The 22,456-nt window shown below is 37.5% G+C and overlaps 1 protein-coding gene and 1 pseudogene across 5 annotated transcripts in view; one reads left to right on the forward strand and one right to left on the reverse strand.

Moving 5' to 3' along the window:
- Positions 1-22,456, reverse strand: part of LNX2 (ligand of numb-protein X 2) — an 81,156-nt gene that overhangs the window by 57,144 nt on the left and 1,556 nt on the right. For 2 of the 5 annotated variants that reach the window (XM_081814766.1, XM_081814760.1), the window contains exon 2: positions 15,500-15,539. The exons of 1 other annotated variant lie outside the window; for it this stretch is intronic. The gene's annotated coding sequence lies outside the window, so the exon portion shown is untranslated. Of the gene's footprint in view, positions 1-1,994; positions 2,449-15,499; positions 15,540-16,923; positions 17,074-22,456 lie in introns of those variants that run through there. 2 more of the 5 variants (XM_081814761.1, XM_081814765.1) reach the window with 2 other exon arrangements.
- On the forward strand, positions 11,351-12,238 carry LOC102746242 (transcription factor BTF3 homolog 4 pseudogene; annotated as a pseudogene).

A 22,456-nucleotide genomic window follows, 5' to 3' on the forward strand; every position in this document is an offset into this window, starting at 1 on the left:
TTGACTCAAGGCCTTTGTAAATGTTCCATCTGCCTGTAATATGTAATACTGTAATACTCCTTCTCAGTATCCTCTCCTAGATAACTCCTTGTTTTTTAAAATGTGATGTCTAAAAAAAAAAAAAATGTTCCATATGGCACTCAAGACTAGGACAGATCCCCTATTACCTGGTCTTAAACACCCTTGTGTTTCCCTCTTAGTACTTATCACAGCAATTATTTATCTGTGTGATTATTTAATATGTCTCCCCCACCAGAATGGAAGCTCTGTGAGTGCTGGGCTCGTGCTCTGTTCACCATTACAGCCTTAGCACCAAACACACCACCTAGCACACAGGAGAAGATATTTTTTAAATCTATCATTAATTCAAAATTACTGATAAATTACCCACGATATATAAAGGAGAGAAAGAATTTAGGCTAGGTTTACATATCTATATGAGAATGGAAAGTGTATTTAACAGGAGTAAGATAGTCTTTTCCCTCAAAGAACTTCCAATCTAACCAGCAGGCAACCATTATACAAGCAAAATACACATACATAGAGACATAGAGGCCTAAATGGAAGATCATACACTAAGTAAAGAAGCCCCTAAGCAACCCTACTTATAGATACAAACTAAATGAGCGTCTCTGTAGGATTCTTCCAGTTGCAAGTGATAGAAAATCTGACTGAAACTGGCATAAATAAAAAAACAAAAACAAACAAAAAAACAAGTCAGGTGACTGGACTTAGGACTCTCTCTCACTCGCTTCCTCTGGACACACAGGCTGTATGAACCTGAAGTTGGGAAACTTTTTACCACTCCTTTCCTCTTCCCCATCAGTTAAAGAAAAAACAAAAAGGCATTATATAAACAACATGCAATAAACTCCCAGAGAAACCACACAACTTATAATAATCTATCTAAAGACATTGCCACTCAGTCCCACTTTTTTCTTTTCTTTTTTTGTGAGGTGGGGAGGGGCAAAGGGAGAAAGAGAATCCAGAGGAGGCTCCATGACGCATTTCTCAATCCTACAACCCTGACATCATGACCAACCCAAAACCAAGAGTTGGAATCTTAACCAACTGAACCACCCAGGCGCCCCCCACTCTTTAAAAAAAAAAAAAAAAAAAAAAGGAAAACTCTGACAACAAGCCCAAAGAAAGACAATTGTATTAATGAGCTAAAATTACTTCTCTGTACTCTGACTCCTCAAATAAGGCTATGATTTAGTATAATTAAAAATATAGAATAAATATCACCGAAGCAAAGAGAAATAAAGTTTATATAACAAATCATGCATGAAAAAACAGGCCATAGATAGTTTCACTATCAATTAATATTTTTCCAACAATTTACTATGAAAGTTTTCTAAGCTTAACATTTTTTACAGTGAATGCCTATATCTTGCAAGTCTACCATTAACATTTTATACATTTGCTTTATCTCATATCTACCCATCCTTCCCTCCATCTTATTTTCAGGTACTTCAAAGTTATAATGCAGAAGTCAGTACACTTCTCTCTAAATATTACAGCATAGATTATCATTAACTGAAGTTTGATATTTGTTGATATTTTTGAGGTAAAATTAATATTTGTGCATTGTTTGAAGTGTATATTCACTGAGTTTCTGACAATTGCATACATCTACATAACACAAACCTCTATTAAGATATGGGACATAATCATCACCCCAGAAAGTTCCTTCATATCCCTTCCCAAACACTGCCCTGATTTTTTTACAATAGATTAGTTTTGCTTTTTCTAGAATATCATATAAATGGAAACACAGAGTATGTACTCTATTGTGTAAGACTTCTTTTACACAGCACCCAAGTTGTGGTATGTATTTAGCAGTCTGTTTCTTCTCATCCCTCAGCAGTATCCCACTTTATCATGCTGCTTATTGGTGGACAACTGGGCTGTTTCCAGCTTTTGGTGATTATAAATAAAAGCTTCTATGAATATTCTTGTACAAATCTATGAGCATATGTTTGGGTAAATACCTGAGAGTGGAAGGCTTGGGACCCAAGACAGGTATATGTTTGGTTTTATTTAAACTCACAGTGGGGTGCCTGGGTGGCTCAGTTGGTTGAGCGTCCAACTCTGGACTTTGGCTCAGGGCATGATCTCCTGGTAATGGGATGGACCCCAGTGTCAGGCTCTGTGCTCAGCATGGAGTCTGCTTCAGATTCTCTCTCCTTCTCGCCCACTCACTCTCTCAAATAAATAAATTAAATATTAAGAAAAAATAAAATAAACACACACACACACAAACTGCCAGATCTTTCCCAAAGTGATCGTACCATTTTAGGCTCCCACCAAGAATATACGAGTGGTTGCTCCATATCCTTGCCAACATTTGATATTGTCAGCCATTTTAGTGTTAGCCATTGTGTCGTATGTGATTAGTTAACACTTTACTTTTGAGTTGCAATGATTTGAGACTATAATAGCACAAGAATAACTGAGAGGTTACATAAAATATAGGACAATATTAAGAAAAATTACAATATTATAAATTTTATATAGAACTTTTATATAAACCTTTTTCTACTTTCTAGAAGTCACATGATTGAAAGTATACTTTCTTCTATAAATTTTAATTTAATTTTAATGTATTTTTTATTCTAATTCTAGTAGTTAACATACAGTGTTATATTAGCTTTAGGTGTACAATATAATGATTCAATTCTATACATTACTCAATGCTCATTGTGATACTGTACTCTTAATTCCCTTCACCTATTTCACCCATTCCTCTACCTGTAGTAACCATGAGTTTGTTCTCTATATTTAAGAGTTAATTTTTTACTTTCTCTGTTTTGTTTCTTAAATTCCGCATGAATGAAATTATATATTTGTCTTCCTCTGATTGACATATTTCACTTAGCATTATACCCTCTAGATCCATCCATGTTGTTGCAAATTACAAGATTTTGTTCTTTTTCATGGATGAAACACACACACACACACACACACACACACACAATCTTCTTTATCCATTTACCTATTGATGGACGCTTGGGCTGCTTCCATTAATTTGGCCATTGTAAATAATGCTGCAATAAACATGGGGGCCTAAGTCTTTTCAAATTAGTGTTTTTGAATTCTTTGGGTAAATACTCACTAGAATATACACTTCCATTTAGTTGTCTTAGGAAACAATTATGCTGTCATATATTAGCACTTTTACATAGGAAACTGGAGTCAAAATACTAACTTTTCTTTCTGTTCATCTCCTACTACTTAATAACTTCAACAATTCATGGCTCACCTAACAAGCCATAATTCAGGATTAATAATATGAATTGAAACACGTTTGTTAAACAGAATATTGCCCAAGTCTTCCTTTAAAACATAACTCCTGTTTTCTATTACTAAAAGAATGTCTTCACCTTTCCCAACATAATTCCATTTTGGAATTGTAGTTAATGTCTTTCAATTAAGTTCTAGGGGGGGCGCCTGGGTGGCTCAGTTGGTTAAGCGACTGCCTTCGGCTCAGGTCATGATCCTGGAGTCCCTGGATCGAATCCCGCATCGGGCTCCCTGCTCTGCAGGGAGTCTGCTTCTCCCTCTGACCCTCCCCCCTCTCATGTGCTCTCTCTCATTCTCTCTCTCTCAAATAAGTAAATAAAATCTTTAAAAAAAATAAATAAATAAAATAAAATAAAATAAAAACAAATACACACCTTGGTACAATTGCATATTCTGAATTACCTTGTAAAAAGAGCATGACTATCCTAGAAGCAAGAGCACATCATTACTTGGATATATTATGACCATTTCCCATAGGATATGCCTATGTAAGTGACGCCATTATAGAACTCAGCATGTGATTATCCCAGTTAGTAAACTGCCATCCATCTGCCGATGACAAAGAAATACTAACAACAGCGGCTTGTGGAATCCACCAGCAATGCTTGAACAGGTGACCAGCTTCAGAAATGGCCAGATCGCTCTTTTTATGCACTTGTTCCTGCACGTATATACCAAGCAGCAGCCAGAGCCTACACAGCTATTTTTTTATTTTCCTTCTACACAAATGCCAGCAATGGGGCACAAAGTTTTAAGAAATGCTTCCTGACTAGCCTAATGTCACTACACCATACAGTGGCAAATAAGCTTTTGTTCAGTGAAAGAAAATGACAACTCAAATATCCTTCCACCAGAAACTAGATGTCCAATTGCAATTTTAATACACACATATCTTATTAGTACCACTCTGCAAAGCACAGATTTGTTTCTCTTACGTTTTCTGAAATGTTTTCCTTACTAAAAAAATACATAATATAAAAAGAAAAAGCACAGAGTTAACCACTTTTGGCATGCTATGCTACCAGACAGGCAAGGAGAGCAAGCCCGGCCAGGGGAGCCGTACACGGGGCAAAGTCAACTGCACACACAGTGCAAATGCTCTTCAGCTAATGACTACTCTATAGGGCCACCCAAAACTGAATGCGCTCTGCAAAATGAACTGTTTTCTCAACTTTGGTCTCTCTTGCTGCTTTTTATTTCAACAGTCATCATCCGTATGACTACCAAAGGTATGCATATAATAGTGCTGAAAATGAAGGATAAGTATCTCCCTAACTTTAAATGAAACCTTTACTATATAGGCTGAGGCACTGTCAAGGAAACAGTGGGTAAAGAATAAGAAACAAGTGAGTAAGGAGGAATTAGGGGACGTCTTTGGAGACTGTGAAAAATTATCATCAATCTCACCATAAGTTTCACTGCAGATTAGGAAAACTGTCCAACAATAATAAATGGGGACAAGAACAAACAGGTATATACCTGGTAGAAGAAATTACACATCATATTTTTCTTACCCTTGCTTATCTATTTTCCAGATTTTCTATGAATATCTATTATCTAGTGTTCTACCATTTAAGTATTTTAATAATATTAAAGTAAAAAAACTCTATTATTCCACAAATAAAACTTTTTAAAAAAAGAAAGCCTAACACTCCAAGGGTCACTATGAAGAACATTAAGCTATGAAAATGTGACTCTTTTTTGTAGTAACCTATTTCTTATGCTTGCACCTAAACTGCCATTTTTTAAATCAAATTTTAATGCAGAGGTGGGGGGGGGCAATTCCTTGTCCAAAAACACCATACAGAATAAATACACAAACCGTGCAGGTAAACATCTCACTAAGTATCGTTATGAGAAAGATTTGATAAAACAAAATAAAATCAGAGTCCTTTTACTGATAGCTCATTACAAAAGTCAAGGTAAATACACTTTTTAGGTGCCAATCTTGGAAAAGAAGCAATTACTACCTCCCAAAAAAACAAAAGTCCAGGACCAGATGGTATCACTGGTACATTCTTCTGAACATTCGAAGAAAAATTAATACCAATCTCAACTCTTCCAAAAAACAGAAGAGGATGGAACACTTCCAAACTCATTTTATGAGGCCAGTATTACCCTGATAGCAAAACCAGACAAGGACACCACAAGAAAAGAAAATTAGAGGACAATATCCCCAATAAACATAGATGCAAAAATCCTCAGCAAAACATCAGCAAACCAAATTAAACAACACATTAAAAAAATTATACATCATGTTCAAAGGGGATTTATTCCAGGTATGTTAGGATGGCTCAACTCTACAAATCAATCAATGTGATAGATCATTCAAATAAAATGAAGGGTAAAAATCACCTGATCATCTCAACAGATTCAGAAAACGCACGTGACAAAATTCAATATCCATTTATGATAAAAACCTTCAACAAAGGGAATACAGAAAGAATGCACCTCACCATAATAAAGGCCATACATGACAAGTCCACAGCTAACATCACACTCAGCAATGAAAAGCTGTAAGCTTTTTACTCTAAAATCAGAAACAAAACAAAGATGCCCATTCTCGCCACTTTTATCCAACACAGTATTGAAATCCTGGCGAAAGCAGTTAGGCAAGAAAAAAAAAAAGCCCCCAAATTGAAGTGAAGAAGTAAAAACTGTCACTAAATGCAGATGACATGATATTTTATATATAAAACCTTAAAGACTTCACCAGGATACTGTTAGAATAAGCAAAATCAATAAAGTGACAGGATATAAAATCAATGACAAAAACCTGTTTTGTTTCTATATACTAATAATGAACTATCAAGGAGACATTAAGAAAACAATCCCAGGGCGCCTGGGTGGCTCAGTCAGTTAAGGGACTGCCTTCGGCTCGGGTCATGATCCCGGGGTCCTGGGATCGGGTCCCGCGTCGGGCTCCCCCTGCTCTGCGGGGAGCCTGCTTCTCCCTCTGCCTCTGCCTGCCGCTCACCCTGCTTGTGCTCTCTCTCTCTGTCAAATAAATAAATAAAATCTTTAAAAAAAAAAAAAAAAGAAAACAATCCCATTTATAATTGTATCAGAAAAAATAAAATACCTAGGAATAAATTAAACTAAGGAGATGAAAGCCCAGATACAACTAAAACTGTAAGAAACTGATGAAACAAACACACAAATAAATGAAAAAATATTCAATGCTTATAGATTAGAAGAATATTATTAAAATGGCCATACCACCCAAAGTGACATACAGATTCAATGTAATCCCTATTGAAATTCCAATGCCATTTTTTCATAGAAATAGAACAAACAATCCTAAAATTTGTAACCACAAAAAATCCTGAATAGCCACAGCAATCTTGAGAAAGGAAAAAGCTGGAGGAATTGCACTTCCTGATTTTAAACTATATTACAAGGCTACAGTAATCAAAACAGTATGGTACTAGCTTAAAAACAGACAGGTAGATGAATGGAACAATATAGGGGGCCCAGAAATAAACCCACGCATATATGGCCAATTACTTAACGACAAATGAGCCAAGTATATACAACAGGGAAAGGACAGTCTCTTCAATAAGTGCTGTCGGCTAATAAGACAGCCAAATGCGAAAGAATGCAGATGAATCACTGTCTTACAGCATACACAAAAATTAACTCAAAATGAATTAAAGACTGGAACATTAGATCTGAAATTCTACAACTCTTAGAAGAAAACATAGGTGGTAAGCTCCCTGACATTTGTCTTGGTGATGATTTTTTGGATCTGACACCAAAAGTAATGGTAACAAAAGCAAAAATAAACAAGTGGGACTATATCAAACTAAAAAGCTTCTGCACAGCAAAGGAAACCACCAACAGAATGAAAACATAACCTATGGAATGGGAAAAAATCTTTGTAAATCATGTATCTGATAAGCAGTTAATAACTAAAATTATATAAAGAACTCCTAACAACTCAATAGCAAAAAAACCAAACAATCCAATTTAAAAATGGGCAGAAGATCTGAATAGAAATTTTTCCAAAGATGACATATAGATGGCCACAGACACATGAAAAGATGCTCAACATCACTAATCATCAGGGAAATGCAAATAAAAAACACAATGAGATATTACTTTACACCTGTTGGAATGGCTAATATCAAAAAGATAAAAAATAGCAAGTACTGGCAAGAATGTGGAGAAAAGGGAACCCTTGTGCACAGTTGGTGGCAATGTATACTGGTGCAGCCACCGTGGAACAATATGGAGGTTCCTCAAAAAATTAAAAATAGGAATACCATATGATACAGCAATTCTACCTCTGGGTATTTTTTTTTTTTTTTAGATTTTATTTATTTATTTGACAGCGAGAGAGGGAACACAAGCAGAGGGAGTGGGAGAGGGAGAAGCAGGCTTCCCGCTCAGCAGGGAGCCCGATGCGGGGCTCGATCCCAGGACTCTGGGATCATGACCTGAGCCAAAGGCAGACGCTTAACGACTGAGCCACCCAGGGGTCCCTACTTCTGGGTATTTATCTGGAGAAAACAAGAACACTAATTTGAAACTATATATGCACCCCATGTTCACTGCAGTATTATTTATGATAGCCAAGGTATGGAAATAATCTAAGTATCCACTTAAGGATGAAGGGATAAAGAAAATGTGTGGGCACGCGCGCGCGCGCACACACACACACAGGAATACTATTCAGCCATAAAAAAGAATGAAATCTTGCCATTTGCAACAACATGGATGGACCCTGAGAGTATTATACTAGGTGAAATAAATCAAAAACAAATACTGTATGATCTCACTTATAAGTCAGCAATCAACTTTTCTCTTTCAGGTTTTAGAATTAAAACCACAATTTCTGTAAAATCATTCAACTGCATTATAGCAAAACAATCCCGCTTAGTTTCTTTTGAAAAATCATCTCATTATGAGTCCTAGAATAGGCCTATAACCTTTTTACACTTGAAACCTACCTCTTCTTTGGTCAACTATATGGTTGAAACAAAAATGATCTATGAAATACTCTTCACCAAAAAGGAAAAAACAATTAGGGCTCTATCAGAACTCTATCTTTTCAGAGAAACAACTTAGTAAAGAGTAATGGCTTTTAGATCAAATAAGTATGATTTCCAATCATAGGTAATCCCTTAACCTTGTCCAAATCATATATTAGCTATGAAACTTTCTGAACTCCAGTTCCTTCAATGCAAAGTGGTGACCTCATGGGATTACTGTCACAATTAACAGCTGAATGAAAATTTAAAGCTCCTAGCAGAGTGACAGCTAGAGTAGTCACTCAGATGGTAGTTATTATAATGATTAATATTGGCAGTTCTACTATTCTGCCCATTATGTTTCACAGCCAAAGGGAAGGCAGTTTAACAGTGAAAAAATTAAAGCCTCTAGGGTGATACACTTAAACTACTGAAAACAATTTACTTTTTTGTCCCTCCAGATCAATATCATATTCTAATTGGACTCAAGGAAAAGACCACCTTTCCCCTTCCCCTTTTTAGAATAAAATGGATGCACTCAACACTTCTCAAAATGAAAGCTATCCTAAGAGTGCCCACTACAAACATTAATACAGTAAAGGTACAACCTGCAGAACTGATCAACACTGTAAAATGCACCAAGACATTTCTGATTAGCAAGAAGATTTGTTAAACAATTATTAATTCAGCGTAATTTGTACTACAATATTCCCTAATAACCAAGCTTTTTAGCAAAATTTAAAATGAACTAAATAGATATTCTTCCATGGTTGTACTGTATTTGCTAGATCAAAGGAACCTAGTAAAAAAGTTATCATCAAGATGACTAAATTTTTATTATGTTTAGCTACCCCTTTAAAAAAGCATAAACAACAGGGTCATGATTTATAATTTTAAAAAAAGGTCAGATAATCCTTTTTTCTATAATTGTAACCAGCTGAGGAAACCCCTGCAGGGTAATACGTGTTCTTCAAGAGATAAACCTTTTTTTAAGGTAATACAATTCAGGTGAGATCAGCAAACAAATCAAAAACTGAATTTCAAAAAGAATAAATTAAAACAAATTTTGAGCTAATTTAAATCAAGATACAGAACAGTATGTATGTATTTATTATTATTTTTAATCCGAGGGGCTTGAACTCAGGACCCTGAGATTGAGACCTGAGCTGAAATCAAGAGTCAGACACTTAACTAAGTCACCCAAGCACCCCAAAAACAGTATGTGTTTAAAAACATCTGTCCATTATAGATCCACACATGAACTTTTATGCACAAAATAATGTCTAGAGGAATATACTACTACTAACTACTACTACTAACAACAGTCCACTCTGAAGGAACTGAGTGGCTGGGACACAGGAGTGGGAGTGAGGCTTGTTTTTCATAAAATATCTATTTGTGCAGATTGACTTTTTCTTAAAGTTCATTTATTTATTTTTAAGTGATCTTTACACCCAGTGTAGAGCTCAAACTCATGACCCGAGATCAAGAGTCGCATGCTCTTCCAACTGAGCCAGCCAGGTGCCCCTGTGCAGATTGACTTATATGCGTATGGAAGTATACCATGGCAGGAGCATGTACTAAAGGAAATAAAGTAGAACACAGCCAAGCTTGGCTATGATTATACATGATTAAAATTAAAAAGCAAAGTAAGCCAACAAGACATGGTCATCGAAAAGCACAATATTATGGAGCACTAAAAATGAGGTGTTGTGCCCAAGTGTTGTGCTTTTTCTTCATTGTCTCATCTCTTTGTTTCACAAATAAGTAAAACACAAGCCTAAATATTAAGAATTGTATTTATCTGCAAAGTGAGTGCATACCATAAAAATGGGAGAAATGCAGTTACCACATAATAAAAATAGTAAGAATTTTGTTGCAAGACACGTACACAGTTTATACCTATTCTATTCGAACTCATTGAAATGTCCCGTGTTGTAACACACTTCCAAGAATCAAGTTAACATACAACTGTAATAACACCCACAAAGATAGGCACATTTGTGTCTTCTTGTATTCACTTCCACTACTGCTGCTTAAGGGAAATCTGCCATTGCATTCTTTGTTTCTAAAAATGTACCACAATGTCAACTGATGAGTCATGAGTCACACTCCAAATTCTTATGTACCAAAGAAAGCAGGGCACAAAAGTCTTACCCATCAATTGTAGAGATGTTTAACCAGCTAAGTTCCAAATCAAGAGTTCTTTACAAGATGACACAGATCATAGTTTTTTGAAGAAATATGAGAAACTTGACAATAAAACTGCGAATTCCGTAAGGATTGATAAAATCATTTGCCCTTGTTCCCTCCTAATAATTGGTAGGGTTTGTTTTTGTTAACTCAGAACATACGAATAGTAAGTACTGCTGAGATACTGACAGGTACAAACTCAACAAACTCTCAGCTTCATGAAAAGACAAATTATCTGAGAAATGACTTGCCAGGTGCCTTGCTTCTCCTCTAAATTCCTTCCTACTTTTGCTGTTTAGCAATTTCACTGAGTAAGAAACCTCCAGGGAAGGATAAGGCAAAGGGCAGGAACCAGAGATGCCACTATTTGTTTCTCTTTGGCAGTATTAATTAAAAGTTCTCCTGGTGAAGAAGACAGACTAATGGCTGAAAGGAAATGTGAGGACCAGCTGTAGACTTTAGTCACCAGTATAACAGACTATTAAGATCTGACCGCATCATCTTATTTTCTTCCTGGCATGTCATTATCCTTTTCATTAATCTGCTTACCTGTTTATTGTTTCTCTCTCCTCCCCGCCCCCACAGCATGTAAACTCCTTAAGAACAGGGATCCCACTTGTCTTGTTCACTGCTATATTGTTGCCATCTAGAACAGCCTGGCACATAACAGGTATTCAACAAAGAGCCAGCGTTGGGGTGGGGGGGCATACATAATCATTACTTAACTATCTCAGGCCCTGCACAATCACAAATACACTGAAATTATTTTTCACTGGAGACTACTCTTTACCTATAATGTATAATAATAATTCCACTACTGCCTTGCCACAAGATTCTATGCCTAAGTTTTACTATTTAAATATCATATTTGGATCTTGCTCTTGCCATGTGCTGTTGTTGGAGGACCCTCCCTGCTTCAGATTTACCCACAGCATGAATCAAGAAAAGTTAGCCAAACTTCAGGCTCAGGTCCGGATAGGGGACAAGGGTACAGCTCACAGAAAGAAGAAGGTGGTACATAGAACAGCTACAGCTGATGACAAAAAACTTCAGAGTTCTCTAAAAAACTGGCTGTGAATAATATAGCTGGTATTGAAGAGGTGAACATGATTAAAGATGATGGGACAGTTATTCATTTCAACAACATTTCAACAAAGTCCAAGCTTCCCTTTCTGCTAACACCTTTGCACTTACTGGTTATGCAGAAGCCAAACCAATCACAGAAATGCTTCCTGGAATATTAAGTCAGCTTGGTGCTGACAGCTTAACAAGTTTTAGGAAGTTAGCTGTACAGTTCCCTCGGTAAGTGTTGCATAGCAAAGCACCAAAACCAGAAGACACTGATGAAGAGGATGATGATGTTCCAGATCTCGTAGAAAATTTTGATGGGGCATCAAAGAATGAAGCTAACTAAAATTTTTTCTGGAGTTTGGAAGCTGGCATGGACTAGATTTAACAAATCAGCTATGTGGTTCCAAACTTTTACAGACATGGAGAACATCAACTGTTACTAGTTCAGTAATATAAATATTTTGTATATTAATAATGCTGTTTGTTCAGCATTTTTTGGTCATTTGATTTTGCATTTTGCACTTCCTCCCAGGATCTATTCTTTTGGTCAAAATATGACGTATCGGTGCAGTTTGAGGGTGTTTTGGTGTTTGATTCTCAGTTTTCTGTTTTGTTTTTTTGTTGGGGTATTTTTGGTGTGTGTATGTTTATGTATGTGTGTGGGTATGTGTGTATACAGTGGAGAGCAAATTGGAAAACAGTTCTATTATCCTCCTTCTTCCCCCAGTAGAAAATAAAACAAATCTTTACATTTGGAAAAAATAAAATAAATATCATATCTGTATCAAAATATAATAATTGTGATAAAACTATTACCTGACTAGTCTCAATTTCTGAGAACAAGAACTTTTATAATTCACTTTCATATCCCAAATATGTAGAATGGTACACAAGTACAGAGCAGATATTCAAATATGTGAACAAATGATTTTAAAAGAATTTTAACTGGGGCGCCTGGGTGGCTCAGTCGTTAAGCATCTGCCTTCGGCTCAGGTCATGATCCCAGGGTCCTGGGATCGAGCCCCGCATCGGGCTCCCCACTTGGCAGGAAGCCTGCTTCTCCCTCTCCCACTCCCCCTGCTTGTGTTCCTGCTCTTACTATCTCTGTCTCTGTCAAATAAATAAATAAAATCTGTAAAAAAAAAAAAAAAAAAAAAAGAATTTTAACTGGTGGCATTATTAGCCATTTTCTATTTTCTTTGCATAGTTTAGATTTCCTAAATTTTCTACACCTAGCATTCCTGTAATTAAAAAAAATACAGTGTTAGAAGAAAAAAGGAAACCACTGTACCCTTATGCCCCAATGTTCTTGATAATGTATGCAACAAGGCAAATCAGATTTACTGTTTGCTTCCTAAGAGTTATCAGATAGAAAAATATTCTTTAAAAAAGAAATACTGCGATATTAAAAATGAATTCGAAATATTTTTAAGAACATTAAGCTTTATCTTCCAGAAAGATATCCTTTCATAAACCCTAGTATACTTCAAGAGTAATTTCTTTGTTTTTTATCTTTTTTATTTTATTTTTTTTAAGATTTTATTTATTTATTTGACAGAGAGAGACACCGCAAGAGAGGGAATACAAGCAGGGGGAGTGGGAGAGGGAGAAGCAGGCTTCCCGCCAAGCAGGGAGTCTGATGCAGCCCGATCCCAGGACCTGGAATCATGACTTGAGCCAAAGGCAGACGCCCAATGACTGAGCCACCCAGGCGCCCCTCTTTGTTTTTTATTAACAGAACTATTTTCCTTTCAAATAACCAAAAGAGTAATTTGCTATGGAGACATAAGGAATGCTGTACTATGAATAAACATTTTAAGAACTACTTAATAATCTACTTTGCTTTCTCCAGCACCAACTTTGATTTATTGCCTCTGGTGAACCCAAACTATACTAAAGAAAATTCAGTCACACTGTCATATTTAGAAAGACTAAAAAATCATACTGAACAGCTTCATAACACGTAAACCCTTTACAATAAAAAAAAATTAACACAATATACATTAGTTCAAAGTTAATTTTGATGTTTAATAGATTTTATCATCCTTCTATATCCTGCAAAATGGATTCACTGAAATTTTTAGTCCTTTCTGTAAATAGCTGCCATCTATTTAAAAAAAATCCAGACTCACAGAATAAATCTTGAAAGCTTTCTTAATGTTATTATATGCCTTTCAAAGGTAGAAAAATCATTCAAATGTGTTGACAAATGTACTCAATATACCAGGAAAAAGAAAAGGTCAGAAACCCAGAAAAATTATTTTTAATTTTTTAATAAACTCTGAAATTAGTCTATTGAAGTCTCAATTAATGTATCTCATCTATAATGAAAGCACAAAGCCTAAAATTAGAGAAATTAATGAGGCTAACAAATATTTCATATGAGATCTAATTGCTATGGATACTTTTGAAATCTTTTTATTTATTTTTTAATGTTTTATTTATTTATTCATGAGAGTCAGAGAGAGAGAGAGAGAGAGAGGCAGAGGCAGAGGGAGAAGCAGGCTCCCCACCTAGCAGGGAGCCCGAAGCGGGACTCGATCCAGGACCCTGGGATCATGACCTGAGCCGAAGGCAGACGCTTAACCATCTGAGCCACCCAGGCGCCCCTGAAATCTTTTTAAATGGCCCTGACAGAATGGCCTTAAAAGTTATGCTCAGCAACTGACCACATGCATTACATATTTGTAATGAAGGGGCACAAAATGCAATCACCTGCACTCTGATAACTTGGCTTCTTCCCAATCATTTTATGTTTTAGTTTCAGCTAACCCTAGACTACTGATTGTTTCCATATTGGTGTCTCACAACTGTAAGAAACAAAAAGGACAGAGAAACTCACACTAGAATATATTACTAAGTATCATTTGAGAACTGTGTCCTAGCCTAATTACTGTCATTGGTCCCTCCAAATTAAATTATTCCATATATTTCAGCCCTTTTCCTCTTGTTTCCATAAGCAAAGTCTAAGAAATTTTGTTTGGACCCTTATCTTACACCATATTCAAACAATGACTTAGGTAGACTAAAGAACTGAAACTATAAAACTCCTAGAAGAAAACAGGGGGTAAGCTTCAAGACACTGGATTTGGCAAGGATTTTTTTTTTGGCAAGGATTTCTTGACTACAACACCCAAATTATGAGCAACAAAAATAGACGACAGGACACACAATCACCTATATCACATCAAAGGACGCAATTAACAAAGTGAAAAAGCAACTTAAGGAACAGGCGAAATATCTGCAAATAATGTACCCAATAAATGGCTAATAACTAGACTACATAAAGAACTTGTACTAATCAACAACAAAAATCAAATAGTCCAATTAAAAAATGGGCCAGGACTTGAATAGACATTTCTCCAAAGATGATCTACAAATGGCCAACAAACATAATGAGAAGATGCTCAATATTACTAATCATCAGAGAAATGCAAATCAAAAGCATAATGAGTTATCACTTCATACCCATTAAGATGGCTATAATCAAAAGCTACAATCAAAAAATAGAATAACAAGTGTTGGTGAGGATGTGGAGAAATTGGAATCCTTGTATACCACTGGTGAGATTGTAAAATGGTGCAGCCTCTATGGAAAAGAGTATAAGGGTTCTAAATAAATTAAAAACAGAATGGCCATATGATCCAGCAATCCCACTTTTGGTATTTAAAGAACTAGAATCCAAAAGAGTTGAAAGCAGGTGTCAAAAAGATATTTGCACATCCATGTTCATTGCAGCACTATTTGTAACAGCCAAGAGGTAGAGGCAACCCAAATGCCCATCAACAGATGGACGAATAAGCGAAATGTGGTATATACATACAATGGAATATTATTAAGCCTTAAAAAGGAAGAAACCCTGCCACATACTATAATAACATGGATGAACCTTCAGGTCATTATACTAGTCAAATAAACCAGTTACAAAAAGACAAATACTGTATGATTCTACTTACATGAGGTATCTGAAGTAATCAAATACATAGAAACCAGGCCCTAAGGGAAAGAGGAAACAGGGAACTTTATTTAGTGGGTATAGTCTTAGTTTTGTAAGATGAAAAAGTTCTGGACATCTGTTGTACAACAATATGAATATACTTAACACTACTGTACACTTAAAAATGGTTAGGATGATAAATTTTGTTATATATTTTTTACCATAATAAAAACTGAAGCAGTGTAAAATACTTTTGTTAAATTATCATTTTTTTATAAGGATTTTTTATTTATTTATTTTGACAGAGAGAGACAAAGCAAGAGAGGGAACACAAGCAGGGGTAGTGGGAGAGGGAGAAGCAGGCTTCCCGTGGAGCTGGGAACCCGATGCGGGGCTTGATCCCAGGACCCTGGGATCACGACCTGAACCAAGGCAGATGCTTAACGACTGAGCCACCCAGGAGCCCCTAAATTATTATTTTGATAAGATTCTTTTTACTTTACTTTAACCACTGAACATTTAGTGTCTGCATTGAGATATGCTTTAAGTGTAAAATATAACCAGATTCCAAATACTTAATAAGAAAAAAATGTCAAATACCTTACTTTTAGGTTGACTACATGTTAACACATTTTTAATATATTGCTTTAAATGAAATATAATGTTAAACTAAAAAACTATTGTGTTATTCTGTAAGAAGAATAACTAGAGGGGAATGTAGGGTCAGTGGAGCTTTGTTTTAAAGGTTTAAAAAGACTGGAGCATATTTAGGCTGGTACAGAAAAGCCAGCAGGGGGAAAGAGATTATAAACACAGATGGGAGTTAACTAACAAAAGCCTCTCCTGAGAGAGACTCTGAAGGATGGGATCAAGAGCACTGTGTGGAAAAGCTAGCCTTCCACAGATCTGAAACGTACATACATAAGCGGGGAAGGGCAGGGACAGAAACCTGAGAAATCAAATCAGATCATCATTAAGTGACCAGATTACTTACAGACTATAGAAGTGGGGCTTGGACAAAAGGGTTTGTCAGTAATGAAGGTCTGGAATAACCCATGAGTGATGAAGAACACATTCCTTATTTAGGGCCAATAAGGCCTATATGATCTGGCCCTGCCTTCCTCCCTGGCCTGATCCCAGGCCTCTCTCTCCCAGCTCCCTCATTCATCTTCTCACCCTCCTTCAAAAGGCCATCCACCTGACTGCTTTTCTTTTCTTTTTTTTAAGAGTTTATTTATTTATTTGACGGAGAGAGAGCACACAAGCAGGGAGAGCAGCAGGCAGGGGGAGAAGGAGAAGCAGGCTCCCCGAGGAGCAGGGAGCCCGATGTGGGGCTCGATCCCAGGACCCTGGGATCATGACCTGAGCTGAAGGCAGATGCTTAATGGACTGAGCCACCCAGGCGCACCACCCCCCCCACTTCTTCTTTTGAGGAGAGTTTACCTGTGTAACACCTACTCAGCCAGGTATCTGTTCAAAGACAACTTCCTCAGGGAAGGTTTCAGGGACACGGAGCTCCCCAGAGACTAGTTCCCCTCACCAGTGCTACCTCACAGAAATAGGGTATGCTCCACACAGGTCATTTTAAATGTTCTTGTAGCCACATGAAACAAAACAAGAAACAAGTGAATGAGTTAATATTCTATTTAACCCAATATACCCAGAATTTATCATCTTATTTCAACATGTAAATATAAAAATTGAGATATTTTACCTTATGCTGATGCTAAATCTTCAGAATCTGATGTGTACTTCACACTTATAGCACATCTCAATTCAGACTAGCCTCATTTGCGGGCACCTGAGGGGCTCAGTCAATTAAGTGTCCGACTCCTGGTTTCAGCTCAGGTCATGGTCTCAGAGTCATGGGACTGAGCCCCAAGTCGAGCTTGAGTCCAGCCCCGAGTAGGGCTCCATGCTCAGCAAGGTGGCTGCTTGAGATGTTTTCCCTCTCCCTCTCCTCCTTCTGCCCCTCCCTTCCCTCGCGGTATACACTCCCTCTCTCTGAAATCAACCTATCAGTAAAATCTTAAAGAAAACCAACCAACAAGAAGACTAGCCTCATTTCAACAGCCACGTGTGACTACAGTATTGGACAACATAGCCCTATACTATTTCTCCAGAGCAGTTTGTTACTATAGTGGGTTTTATTACTTGATGAATGTCTATCTCGCCGGGAATGTACGCACTATTAGGATACCCCAGCGTTCTTAGCTCAGTGTCAGAGCACTCCGTAGGTGCCACATAAACATAACTGACTGGGGGAAATGGTAGGGAGGGATTGTTTGAGAGACAATTAATTACCTGCATCTAGGGCCTGGCCTTTCACTGGTGTTACCAAAGCAACTCTGGAGAAAAGGCAGAGTTAATCAGAACAGGGATATTATCTGGCAGACACAGCACAAAAACAAGTTCAAGAGAGGCAGAGGTACCAGTGAAAGCATATTCCAGGTGCTTAACAAGGGCTTCCAAACTGGATAGGGAAGACGACCTCGAGGCCAACAGATGTTAAAACAACAGGGAAGGGGAGGTGGGGTGGAATTAAGAGATGGGCAAGCTGTCTCTGTCAAGAAGAAGGGCACTGTAATAGAAAGTGTGGGTGGGAGAAAGCGGGAAGGACAGGGTAGGAAGCTGGGGTCAGAGAACTGGATATATAAACTCAGGATTTCTGATGTGAAAAATCTGGAGGCATGTTAAAATACAGTGGAAGTGAAGATCACTGGAGGTGAGCAAAGGTACTAGAAGTGAAAGGCATTAGTCACCCTGCTTGGAATGACTAACTCCTTGACTGAATGAATGTCTTTTAAGATTTTCAGCTGTACAGGGCGCCTGGGTGGCTCAGTTGGTTGGGCGACTGCCTTCGGCTCAGGTCATGATCCTGGAGTCCCGGGATCGAGTCCCGCATCGGGCTCCCTGCTCAGCGGGGGGTCTGCTTCTCCCTCTGCCCTCTTCCCTCTCGTGCTCTCTGTCTCTCATTCTCTTTCTCTCAAATAAATAAATAAAATCTTTAAAAAAAAAAAATAAAAAAAAAAAATAAAAAAAAGATTTTCAGCTGTACAAAGGCAGGGACAGTCTTTCATGGTCCACACAGCCCAGTGTTGATCACATCAAGTATGCTTACACGAATACAATTCAAAGCTCAAACATTAAAATAATGTGGAAGAAAAGTGGCAATGGTCACAACAATGAAGATGTAAGTGAAGGACTTCAATTTATTTGTTCAATATTTATGTAGTTTGATTGAACAGTATTAAGAATTCTGAATGATGCATTAATTTTTTAGATTGGTAGCCAAACTCTTAATTTGGGGGGGGGGGAATAGGAGGGCGGAGGAAAGGGTATAAATATTTCCCAGACTTACTTTACTTTTATCTATAAAACAAAGTAATAGCCAACAGAACCTTTAGAAGCTTTATTATAGTCAAGTACACCTTATTTTTGTGAGAGATACAGGTCCTCATAACTTGGTTATAAACATTTCTTACAATGGCTCCTATTACACACTTTAGGGCAATTTGTTATTTAAAAGAACTCTAAGATTACTGTTTCAATAAAGAGAAAAAATTAAAACCTCATTTGTTTTACATATGGAAGTGGTATGCTTTTTAAGTGGACACATGACTGTTTATAGCATATTTATATATATATAAAAGCACATCTATACTTGTGTGTATATTGTATATAGTTTTACTGGCTTATTGCCTATTTCCTGCACTTTTTTTCTATTTCTCATTTCTCTTACCCAGTCCAATTTTGAGCAAAAATAATTTTTCCCCCAAATAATTTCGCCACTGAGGGATTCTGATTGTCAGAAGTAATAGTACTAAACCTCAAGGCTGGAAAGATAAAGGTGTAAGCTATGTTTAAACCCTCTGCCCAAAAGACTTCTACTATTTTTTCAGCTTTTCTAATCAAGCAAGACTTCCAGAGTTTTGCTAATAACCAAGAGAGGACAAAGTTATGACACAGCTATTGTCTGTTCAACTCTGAACCAAACAATAACCCTGCCTAAGTCTGTTCCTCCCACCACACCCCTCACAGCTGTCAAAGGAAAATGTGAAAAAGGAGGGAATCATGTAAATAATTACAGTAGTAGGTACTACAGTCACTGAATTGGAAGAGCCATAAATTCTATTATAATTGCTATATCTTCCTGTGGGTACATGAAGCGCTTTAGGCTTCCTTGCTGGCTCAATTCTCTTTTGTTTTCCCTCTGACCAACGACTGTTCCAAAGATTCAGAGAAATCTGTGAGCCAAGACTGATCAAAGCCAACGGATCCATTTCATTCATTCATGCATACATTACTATTTATGATTCTAAGCACTTGGGCATTTTTCAGTGAACAAAACTGATATGATCCCTGCTCACTTGAAGCATTCTCTCTAAAGAACAGATCCTACGATACCTGCTTAAAAGCATACTAACCAGATGACAATTTATTATCATGATGTATATTATGAGCACTTGCTTTTTAAAAAATTTCCTTCAAATTTTCATTAGACTAATATGCAAAATAGCCATTTCTTTTAACTCCAACCAACCAAAAACTTACATAATCACAGATTTTTCTACTGTTTTGTACTTTCAGGGGAAGAGACATAGGAGAGGAAAACTGAAAGGGATTTTCTTTGTAAATCTCCCAGGCCCCATAATGGAGTCCTTTTGGGCCTGGCCAAGTCTTCTACAACCATAATTCGACATGCAAGATTTGCATATATATATGTGTGTGTACGTACACACATATATACAACAGATATATGTATATGTGCGTGTATATATATATACACACATATGTATGTATATATGTATATCTTGCATGTCAAATCATATATATTACACACACATATATACATACATATATCTTTTTTTCAACCAACACTGCTTCCTGAGTGGAACCTTCGAAACAAGACCTTTGACACTTCTAGAAACCTCGTTGGATTTTGATACAGGAAAGTGGGCCTGGAGTGAATTTTAGCCCCATAAGCACGGAAAAGTTAAATGACACTGCAGAGTAAAAAATAATTTAATTTGGGGGGCAATCAGAAAGGAAAGAAAGAGGAGGGGGAGAAGAGCACAGAGCCAACTAGATTATGAGCCCAGAGCTCCCCTGTGATGGTGGCCAAAATGCATTTTAAGGATAGAGATGCCTAATACTCAACATAAACACTGCTGGCACTCTTGTATTACAAACCTCTTCTTTGCCTCCCCTTTCCTCAAATCTTCCAAAAAGCTAACCACAGGGGCACCTGGGTGGCTCAGTCGGTTAATTGTTTGCCTTTGGCTTGGGTCATGATCCCAGGGTCCTGGGATCGAGACCCATGTCAGGCTCCCTCTTCTCCCTCTGCCCCTTCCCCTGCTTGTGTGCACTCTCTCTCTCTCTCAAATAAATAAATAAAATCTTAAAAAAAAAAAAGCTAACAATATCCACAAAGGCTTTATACAAACTCTTTGTTTCCTCTTTTCCATTCTTTCCTAGCTCCTGCCCAGCACATCTATCCAACATCTTCATCACAGACATCTCAACCATTCATTAGCACTTCACTGGATTGGTCCAAAACTAATTATCTTCTCTTCCCCATTTCTACCTTCAGTTGCTTTTAATCACTCCTTTTCATATCTTCCAACATTCTACTAGCTCATTAATGTCATCATCACTAAAGGAACAACTAATATTTACTCAGTACTTGTAACATGCTAGGTACTCTGCCAAGGGCATTTTATGTGTAATTTCATTTGATCCTCAAACCCTACTAGACAGGTACTATGATCATTTCCTAAATATTAGGAAACCAAAGCTCAGGATGGTACTTCTACAGGTAAACAATGGAATTCAACTTTTGTACTGACTTCACAGCCAGTTTAACCAGTACACTCCAATGCCTCAAGTCAAAAAACCTAGGAATCATCCTCTCATTAATCATATCTAGTCACTTACCTAGTCTAACCAAATATACCTCCTCAATGCCATATCAGTCTACCTCCGCTGCCTTTACACAGAATAACAACCAGCATCTAGCAAGTTCTCACTATATGCCAAGCACTATTCTTTTTTGAAGATTTATTTATTTATCTGAGAAAGAGAGAGAGCGTGCGCACATGAGCAAGTTGAGAGAGGGGAAAAGGGAGAGAGAATCCTTAAGCAGACTCCCCACTAAGCACAGAGCCTGCCTCTGGGCCCCATCTCAGGACCCTGAGCAGAAACCGAGAGTCCGATGCTTAACCAACTGAGCCACCCAGGTGCCCCATGACATTCTATTTAAAATTAGCAGCTTTGGGGATGCCGGGGTGGGACAGTCGGTTGAGCATCTGGCTCTTGGTTTTGGCTCAGGTCATGATCTCAGGGTCATGAGATCTAGCCCAGCGCAAGCCTCCCTGCTCTGTTTCAAGTGGGCTTGGAATTCTCTCTCTCTCCCTCTCCCACTCCCACCTGCTCCCCACTCACCCTCTCTCTCTAAAATAAATAAAATCTTTTGAAAAAATTAAAATAAAATTAGCAGCTGTGTATCACTAAGTAGATAAAGTCCAATTTTCTTAGTTTGGCACACAAAATCCTCCATGTTTCTGTCCAAGTCAGTTCAACAAGTATTTGAGTGCCTACTGCAATCAAGGCAAAGTGCTAAGTGCTCTGAAATGAATAATACACCAACCCCTAACTACTATTCCAACCCCAAACAATGCGCCCCTCAGCCAGAGTAACTACATGTGGATCTCATAATGCAACACCCTACATGTTAGTCCCTTTGCCTAGAATGTACTGCGAAAATTCCACAGCAGTTTGAAGAGTTAAGTGCCTAGATGAGGTCCTCCCTAGCAAACTCCAGGCAGAAATGCTCCCTTTTCTAAGTCCCCACAGCACTTTATTCAAATTACTTTCAGGTAGCTAATGGAACAAGTATGGATCAGCTTCCAAATAAGACTATGATCACCTCTGGGGAAAGAACTGACCCTTGCCATCAATGTCTGGGCATGCAGCA

This window comes from Leptonychotes weddellii, chromosome 3 (assembly GCF_054177405.1).
Source record: "Leptonychotes weddellii isolate Sample4059 chromosome 3, ASM5417740v2, whole genome shotgun sequence".
Lineage (NCBI taxonomy): Eukaryota > Metazoa > Chordata > Mammalia > Carnivora > Phocidae > Leptonychotes > Leptonychotes weddellii.